The following is a 9,929-nucleotide window of genomic DNA, read 5'->3' as shown; positions in this document are numbered from 1 at the left end:
GAGGGTGAGTGTTGTAAACACGATCACCAGTGTGACCCGGAGATGACCGACCCATTGTGTGACGATACTGGTCTCCTCCTACTCCTGGAGGAGACCCGCTGTCTAGTGTCTCTACCATGCCCCGCCAGTCGCCTCCAGCAGTGACCTGCCCTCCCGTTCTCGAGTGGAGATCCGCCGCTCCCGAACCGCAGGATGCACCAGGCCCGAACACTCAACGGCCTGGCAAGGAGCAAGCGGATGAAACCCCGCCACAACCAGTGCGAGATGACTGACCGGAGCCAGTGCAGTCGACTACACGCCCCCCACGTCAGGACACTCTGCAGGAGCGCCTCCACCAGCAGCTGCTCCAGAGATGACACTCTCCACCGCGACTGGCGCCTAGGGGCCTACAGGGCCGCGTGACATCCCCACCCCCCCCCGCATGACAGACGGCCCTACCCGGGGGCGCCAAGTGACTGGTACCAACCACACCACGAACGCCAGTGGGACGATGGTCCGCGCCGGCCTGACAACCGCCTCCCCGGTGAGCACTATACGTGGTAGCCTGACCGCCCTAGGCCCCGCGAAGATCAATATTCTCATCATCGTGACTACCCCGAGCCACAGGATGATTACTACCCCGGGAATGACTTTTACCCGGACGTACCTTACCCAAGGCGGGGAGATCGACCCCGGGGCCGACACTACCAAGGCGACTACTTCCGAGAGCCGGAAGATTTCTACCTCGACGTTCATCATGAAGATGATCGCCCCGGCCGACGAGAAGACCACTACCACGATGACCGTTACCTGGACGGTCTTTATGAAGAGGACCGACCTCATCGCCTGGGTGACCCCTATCCCAGCGACCGACACCCGGGCGACCCCTACTTGGAAGACCGTTCATAATCCCAACTTTTAATGTTTTAAATAATGATTTTAAGACTTGTTTATCGTATCAATGTGTGAGGATTTGAGATTATTCAACAAATAAAATTACCTCACTAACCTAGGGTAAGTAAGGGTCAAACCACAAGGAGCAGGTATTTCAGTTAAATTTCTATTTCAATTCAATCAATAATTGTTTTAAGATAGTATTGAGATTTCAAAATTTTAAATAATAGTTAAGATTTAACTATTTTAAAATTGTTTTTTCATTAATTTAAGATTTATTACTTCAAAATTTAAATTCAAATCTCATACAGATCTGGACTTAGTCAAAATCTAGATATATATGAAATGAGCACTACACGGTTATGGGTAGTGCTGCGCAGTGGCGCGCGGCCGTGCGCTGCGTGCGGCGGTGCACTGAGGCTTCGCAGCGGTGCGCGGCTGTGCGATGCGGCTTTGCAGCGGCGCGCGGCTGTGCGCCGCGGCTGGGCAGCAGTGCGGGGTTGTGCGCTGAGGGGCTGTGCGCTGCGCGCGGCTGAGCGTTGCGGGTGCACAGTGGCACGCGGCTGTGCGCTGCTGCTCTGCAGCGGCACTCTTTGTCATTTCATGATAATATATATGCATAAACTCTTTGTCATTTCATGATAATATATATGCATAAACTCTTTGTCATTTCATGATAATATATATGCATGAAATACCCCCCAACTTAGATCATTACTAGTGCCATAGTAATGAAACATAAATAAAGATAAATGATGATCATCCATTGATTCCTTGGCTTTTGATAGCTCTTGCTTTAGCTCATCAAGAGAAGTACTTTGTCAATTGAACATGGTCAGCTAGCAGAGAAATTCCCAAAAGATATATTTCAGCTTTAACCAAAATTAAATGCACTTTTGATCTGTGAAATACATATAAGTAAGTACATATATATGGGATAAGGTTGAGTTAACACCCCAAGCGCATTACTGAACAGGGCGTGGAGAGCAGTGCTAGTATTTTCTCTTTAGTAACGGCTATAATACAATCGGTTCAGGCTTATGGGAGACAGCTTTTCCACTTTTCTTTTATTGCACATTTTTCTGCATTTTTATCTTTTTTGGGATAACATATCAACTTTTGTATCCCTCTATAGCTATGGGAGATTTCCTCACATCAATATTTAATACTGCCTTTGAGTCAACACTAGCCCTTCTCTCCACTAAAGCAAAAATTTTCATGCATGTAAGTGTGAACTCAACCTGAGGTGGGTGATAAGGTGAGAAAAATATAATGATAAGAATTGGGAAATAAAACTAGTATGAACATCCATGCACTTAGTTAGGCTTATTTCACCTTGGGTTTCCTTTGGCTGTCAAGTCTTTTATCATCACTTAGATATCAACTGAGATCATCATTTATTCGTAAAAAATAATTTTATGATACCCCCCCCTCCCCCTTTAAAATATGGCATGTTCCTACATAATTATGATTAATGTAATTGAAACAATCAAAGAGAGAGAAAGCTAACCGAGGATGTGGAGTTTGTGGAGATACTGGATTGTGTCAAGTTGGTGAAGATGTTGTCTGATCCGTTATTCAGTTGATGCTTTGAATAGCTAAACCTGCAACCTTAATGAAAGAAAACAAAACAAAACAAAAAGAGGAAAAGAAAGCAGTAAAAACTAAATCATGCTAGCATTATTCGGAGACTACTCTAGAGGTATATTGATAGGTCCATGTAAACCCTCATTTTGCACATAGGGTTTAAGTCTTTGTCCATTTACTGTGATTGGGGATCTATAATCACAACTGCTCCATTCTCAAAGTCTTCTTTGACAATAAAAGGTCCATCTCACCTAGTCTTTAATTTTCCAGGAAATAATTTCAACCTTGAATTATAAAGCCAAACTTTCTGATTTTCAACAAATATCCTTCTCCTAATATTTTTATTATGAAATGCTTTCATTTTGGCTTTATATATTTTAGAATTCTCATATGCCTCGTTCCTAATCTCTTCCATCTCGTGTAATTGAAGTAGTCTATGATTTCCTGCTTTATCCAAAGAATCAGTAAGCTTCCTAATTGCCCACAAAGCTTTATGTTCTAATTCCAAAGGTAAATGGTAAGCTTTTTCATAAATCATTCGAAAGGGAGACTTTCTTAAAGGAGTTTTATAAGCAGTCCTATAAGCCCATAATGCCTCTTCCAACTTCTTTGACCAATCCTTCCCATCAGGACGTATTATTTTTCTAAGTATTTTCTTGACCTCTCAATTACTCAACTCTACCTGACAATTAGCTTGAAGGTGATAAAGAGTTGTGACTCGATGATGTACTCCAAATTTCTTCAAAAGATTTCTGAAATTATAATTTGTAAAATGAGAACCTCCATCACTAATTATAGCTCTAGGACACCCATATCTATAAAAGATATTCTTTTCCACAAAATTCACCACTACTTTACTATCATTGGTCTTGGTACGTACAGCTTCTACCCATTTTGACACATAATCAACTGCCATCAAAATATACTCATAACCATAAGAGTTTGGGAATGGCCCCATAAAATCTATTCCCCACAAATAAAAAATTTCTACGTCTAAAATAGGCTTTAAAGGCATTCAGTCCTTCTTATTAATATTTATCGAAACTTGACATACTAAGCATGTGGTGAAAAATTTTTGAGCATCATGAAATAAAGAAGGCCAGAAAAATCGTGATTCTAAAACTTTATGAGCTGTTACCTTAGCAGAGTAGTGTCCTCCTGCTTTTGCATGACAAAATTCCAAAATACTTCCCTAGTCTGTTTCAGGTACACACCTTCTTAAGATTTGATCGATTCCTTGATGAAATAATTCTGGCTCCTCCCAAAAATAAAATCTGCTGTCTTTGATAAGTTTCTTTCTTTCATGTGATGTCCATCCTGTAGGTATTTTTCCTGGAATAATAAAATTCACCATATGTGCAAACCAAGGAAGCTCTGTTTCTTTTGCTGTTAGAACATGCTCATCAGGAAAATAATCATCTATTAAAGATGGTTGAGTACCACTTATCCTAGACAGATGATCAGCAACTACATTTTCACACCCTTTTTTATCTTTTATTTCTAAATAAAATTCCTTGAGTACTAGAACCCATCTAATCAATCTAGGTTTTGCTTCTTTCTTTGATAACAAATATTTAATTGCTGTATGATCAGAAAATATAGTAATTTTACTTCCTAAAAGATAAGATCTAAACTTTTCTAAAGCAAATATAATAGCTAGTAATTCCTTTTCTGCAGTTGTATAATTAAGTTGTGCATCCATCAAGGTTCTACTAGCATAATAAATGGCCACAGGTTTCTTATTTTTTCTCTGGCCTAAAACTGCTCCTACAGCATAATTGGAAGCATCACACATCAAGTCAAATGGCAAGATGGCAGTCAGGTCCTTGCAAGATGGGTGCTTGTATGAATGCTTCCTTTAATTTTTCAAAAGCAGCTTTAGCCTCGGTATTCCATTCAAAATCATTATTTTTAGATGACAGAAGATTAGTAAGTGGTTTTGAAATTTTGCCAAAATCTAAAATGAACCTTCTGTAGAAACCTGCGTGGCTGAGGAAACCCCTAAGGGTTTTTAGATTCCTGGATGATCTCTATTTTTGCTTTGTCCACTTCCAGTCCACGATGGCTTACTAAGTGTCCCAGCACTGCTCCCTCCTGCACCATAAAATGAGATTTTTCCCAACTTAGTACAAGGTTAGATTCAATACACCTTTTCAAAACTTTAGTGAGATTTAACAAACAATTCTCAAATGTACTCCCAAAGACAGAAAAGTCATCCATGAATATTTCTAAACATTCTCCTACTAAGTCTGAATATAAAGCATTCATGCACCTTTGGAATGTTGCTGGAGCATTACACAAACCAAAAGGCATACGCCTAAAAGCATAAGTTCCTACAGGACTAGTAAATGTTGTTTTCTCTTGATCTTCAGGATGAATATTAACTTGATTGTATCCTGAATATCCATCAAGAAAACAGAAAAAAATTTGCCCAGATAAGTTTTCTAAAATTTGATCAATAAAGGGTAATGGACAATGATATTTCTTAGTAGCTTTATTGAGTTTTCTATGATCTATGCGTACGCTCCATTCTGTAGGTAATCGTTTCTGAATCTCTTCTCCTTTCTCATTTACCTCCGTAGTAATTCCAGATTTCTTTGGTACCATATGAACAGGACTTACCCATTTACTATCAGATATAGCATAAATAATCCCTGCTTTTAACCATTTCAAAATTTCCTTCTCAAGGACTTCTCTCATGTACGGATTTAGCCTTCTCTGATGCTCTCTACATGGCCTAGATTCTTCTTCCAAATATATTCGATGTTCACAAATAGAAGGTGGAATCCCTCTTTTATCATCAAATGTCCATCGTAAAGATTTCCTATGATCTCTAAGAACCTTAAGTAGATCCTTTTCTTGAGTTTGGGTAAGTGATGTAATACGATCGGCCGGGATCGATCGGCTCGTATTACGCCACCAGTAGATAATGTTGTGCTATGCGTTGCAAATCAAGGGAATAATGATGACGAATGAGCAGTAAAGGAATCAACACATGAGGTTGCAAGCCTTGCCGGTTGGTGAGCAGAGAGTGATCCTAGGATCAAACTCCCGGTGACCCGCTAGACCTACTAAACGGCTACTCGGAGAGGGGCTATTGACGGCCCAGGAATGTTCAACGTCTAAGACAGAAACGATCCCTCAACCAGGAAAGATATCCTATCTCTCGTCAAGTTGGCTAACCTATCCGTTCAATTTGAAGAGTCGGGCAGAGGACGCGATAGGGGATGACGAGACTGTAGAACGTAATGATACTGGTTTAATAGGAGGGGAAACGAGAAGGTACCTGGGTAGCACTAGTCCACGGCGTGCTGATCAGTAACCCAAGTTGTCGAGATGGTCTCTGATATGTCACGAACAACGTGGGCCCGGAGCGACCGTAGGGCTCTTGGACGTTGTTGAGCAGGCGCGGGCAACGCGCGAGCAGGCACGGCAGAGCATGACGCCCAGTTGAGAAGCGGGTGGGTGGACGCTCGGGCTGGGTGGCTGGGTAATCACCCGGTGGGCGTGCAGTGCGTGTACGCGGAGGGCGACCACGCAGGCGAGCGAGCGCGGGCACAGCGGCTCGGCGCGTGGACGCAGCGGCGAACCCGCGGCGTAGGCTGGCGCGGGTGTGCAGGAACAATACCCCGGGTCGGGGCGGATGGCAGGCGAGTGTCCCGTGAGCGCGCCGGCAGGCGGTTTAGAGTGGAACTAGGCGAGAGCGGAAAATGGGGCCGGTGGTGGATCAAAGAAGGGGGGGGGGGGGAAGCGCGAGGGAGGGGGTGTGAATGGGGACGGACGAGGATCAAGAATCGTGGGAGGCTGAGGAAGCGTTGTGAGGGGGAAATTGTTGAGGGCGAGGATCAAGAAAGCGAGAGAGGATGAGAAGGAATTGGGAACTACAAGGTGGAGGGGCGTAGGCGGCAGGGCGAGAGTGGGGGAGGGCTGGCGTTGGTGAGGAAGATATGGTAGCTTGATGGTAAAGAGAAAGGTGGAAGAGGTACCAAGAAGGGGGGGGTTCTTGGGTGTAACAACCCAAGAACTCTTGAATAACTAGGTTTTCTATGGTACCTTGAGGGGCCTTGGGTGGGATCCTTGGCGATCCCGTAGAAGGCGAGAGTCATCAGCCAGCCGGTAGCGCCCGAAGCTCTCAGAGTGATCTCGGCGAGGACTCCTTCGGCTTTCGGCAGAGAAGACTTCTTGAATCTTGAAATGTTTCGTCCGGAGTAATCTCGAGGGAACGATTGGGCACGTTCACACGGAGTGATCTCGACGTGCGAACGAGGGCTCTAAGCCACGGAGTGATCTCGACGTGGTTGAGACTAGCCACGTCTCCTACGCTACTTCCTACGGTAGGGGAGACATAGTTGTGATTTGCTTCAACAAAATGACTCCAAAGAGTTCCTTCGGCATGCCATCCCCAATATAGTGAGGATGGGTGCCAAGTGAACGTGGGGAGAGGACGAACCATCGCGAGACGTGATTTGACCTCTCCTTACAAATTTGAAATACAAATAAAACGAAAAGGGAAAGACGAAGGACGGGACCCAACATTAGCCTAGTCCATAAAATCCAGAAACACAAACGAACAAGAAATAAACATAAGAAAAAGAAAGTATTTACGCGGGGTACTTAATCCCCGGGTGGCGCGCGTCGACTCTAGCGCTCGACGTGGTTGCTGGAGTCCTGTGGTGTCTTCTTCCCGATGGTCCTCCCGGGGTGGGAGGAGCTCGACTCCGGCGAGCAAAGCTCCGTGATGTCCTCGAGCGGCGAGAGCAGGTCCGGCCGGAGTTGGCGAAGGTTGTCCTCGGAGATCCACGTGTCGTCGGATGATGGTCGCCCCTGCCAATGGACTAGAAAGGAACGGCCCACTCACTCCCCCTCAGCGTGAATTACCTCCGCTCGACGTGGTTGCTTGCGTCCCGTGGTGTCTTCTTCCCGATGGTCCTCCATCAGTAAGAGATGCAGATATAATCACAGGTAAAGTCCTCATGGAATCTAAATAGGCATATTAAAGAAAAGATGGTAAAGGCTTTAATTCTAAGGGAGTTTCTATTGAAGTGGTTTTTGTATCCACTTCTTCAATACTCAATAGGTACTCTATTTCCTCAATATCTTCATTTTCTTCTTCACAAAATTTTAATTCTTCACTACTTCCCAATGGGCATTTTATCATTTTGGAAATATCAATTTTAACTCTTTCATTTCCTATCTTAAATTCAACAGTCCCCTTATCCCAATCCATAATTGTCCTAGCTGTCACTAAAAAGGGTCTTCCTAAAATGATGGGAGCTAAACTGATATCTCCTTTCACTTTCACATCTGTAACAATGAAATATACAGGAATTTCACAATTCTCCACATTAATCATGAAATCCATCAATTTGCCCTCTAGTTGTCTAACTGTTCCATCAGCCAGTAATAGATCCATACTAATTTCTTCTAATTCTCCAAATCCGTATTCTTCATACAAGGCTGTAGGGATAATACTAATACTTGCTCCAGTATCTATTTAAACTGTAGAAAATGTTTTTCCTCTTATTTCACAAGTAATAAATGGAGCTCCTGGATCTCTCATTTTTATAGGAATAGAATTCAAAATACTATAAGCATTTTCAGATAATTTCACTACCTTTCTAGGCTTTCCACTAGTACATGAATCCTTAAGATATTTTTTTAATGAGGGAGCACACTTAATCATATCTTCTACAGCTACTGACATGGTGGCTTGCTTAAAATTTTCTAAAAGCCTAGTTTCATACTCCCAAACTGGCTTCTTTCTGTTTAGAGCAGAGGGATAAGGAATGTCTTGAGCATGAGTTGAAGGTAAAGGTTCTTTCTTGTGAGAAAGCTCCTTATCCTCATCCTCATACTCATTTTCATTTCTAGATTTTTTAAAAACACATGAAGATCTGGAAGTTCTTTTCCATTTCTCAGTCTTGAAATTGCCAAAATTTCAAGATCCTCATGACTCTCTTCTTCATCAAAATACTCTTTTATATGAAATAAATTATAAGGATTGATACTAGGTTGAGTTGGAAATCGACCTTCTCGGGAGTTATGGTCAACTCCCTTACCTCCATGTTCAAGTGATCCCATCCTGAAGCTCTCTAGCAATCTTCTGGTTTGCTCTTGAGATTCTAAGCTTTTGATTCTGTTTTTCTATCATATCTGAAATCGCAAGAGTTAGTGAAGATAAATCTTAAAGTGGTTGTGATTGAACCTGGTAGGGGTTTTGAGGTCGATTCTGAAAGTGAAGCTTTGGTTGAAATTGCGGTTTATTTCCTTGATTGAAACTTTCTGCATTATAGTTGTTTCTCTTTTGTCCAGCCCAAGAAGGTTGTTGCTGATTGAATGCATTAACTTCTTCTTCTACGGGCTGACAAGCTCCATCCTCATGATCCTTGCTGAAACAGAGAGAGCAGATTTTAGCTTTAACAATAGGAGAATTAATATTTAGAAAAGCATTTTTCAAAGTTGAGGATAGCTCTTCTAGTTTCCGGTTGGTCTCCTTGATTCCTGCATGTAATTCTGATTCTTTGATGTTGACTTGCAAAGCACCTCCTCTCTTTGGCTGTGAGTTCCTTTCATAAGCAGTATAAAAAGTTCCTCCAGTAGCTAGATTTACTTTATTTTTCATAAAATCCAATAATGATTCATAAAATATTTGAGCTAATTGACAATTTTCAATACCATGATGAGGACATTTTCTAATTAAATCATTAAATCTTTCCCATGCCTCACTAAATGCCTCATTTTCATGATAATAACAATTATAAATTTCTCTTCTATAAAAATTTGTTTTGGAAAGAGGATAAATTTTTTGTAAAAATTTATTTTGCATTTCTTCCCAAGATCTAAAGCTTTATCTTTCAAAGTTAATGGTAAATATTTCATTTTTAGAGCTGGTACATTTCAGTAGATAGACCTGGTACATTTTGAGAAGAACATCTAATATGAAAGTCATCTAAAAATTCTAAAGGATTTTGTGAAGCATGACCATTGAATTCTGGTAAAGAATTTATGAAAGCATTGTCATACCTGAACATGACTCCTTCTCCCACATTTATAGTTATATCAGTTTGCCTTATGCTCCCTGATGGTGTTGATCTATCAAGCATCGTTCTCCTTCTATCTTGATGAGGATGTCCTTCTTCTGCCGTGCTTTGATTCTCTTTAGTTTGCTTTGTGATTGAAGATTCTGGAAATGAGTGCCTTGGTTGAGTCACTTCCTCTTCTGTTCTTCCACAAGCTTTAGATCTTGTTACTTCCATAAATCTCAAATCAAGATGTTAGAAATACAATGTGCTGAGGGGTTTTAATCCTTCAACTTATATAAAAATAAACATAAATAATTGAACACAAATATTTTTCACTGGTTAACCGTGCTCCCCGGCAACGGTGCCAGTTGATAATTCCAAATTTTAATGTTTTAAATAATGATTTGAAGACTTGTTTATCTTAAAAATGTGTGAGGATTTAAGATT

At 41.7% G+C, this 9,929-nt stretch overlaps 1 pseudogene; it reads left to right on the top strand.

The window, feature by feature from the left end:
* The first annotated feature begins 9,131 nt into the window (after nucleotides 1-9,131).
* LOC144714406 (small nucleolar RNA R71) lies at nucleotides 9,132-9,210 on the top strand (annotated as a pseudogene).
* The last annotated feature ends 719 nt before the right edge of the window (nucleotides 9,211-9,929 follow it).

The sequence above is a fragment of the Wolffia australiana genome, chromosome 1, assembly GCF_029677425.1.
Source record: "Wolffia australiana isolate 7733 chromosome 1, ASM2967742v1".
Taxonomy (NCBI): domain Eukaryota; kingdom Viridiplantae; phylum Streptophyta; class Magnoliopsida; order Alismatales; family Araceae; genus Wolffia; species Wolffia australiana.
The sequence above is the reverse complement of the archived record's forward strand: the minus strand, read 5'-3'. Positions and strand labels throughout refer to the sequence as shown.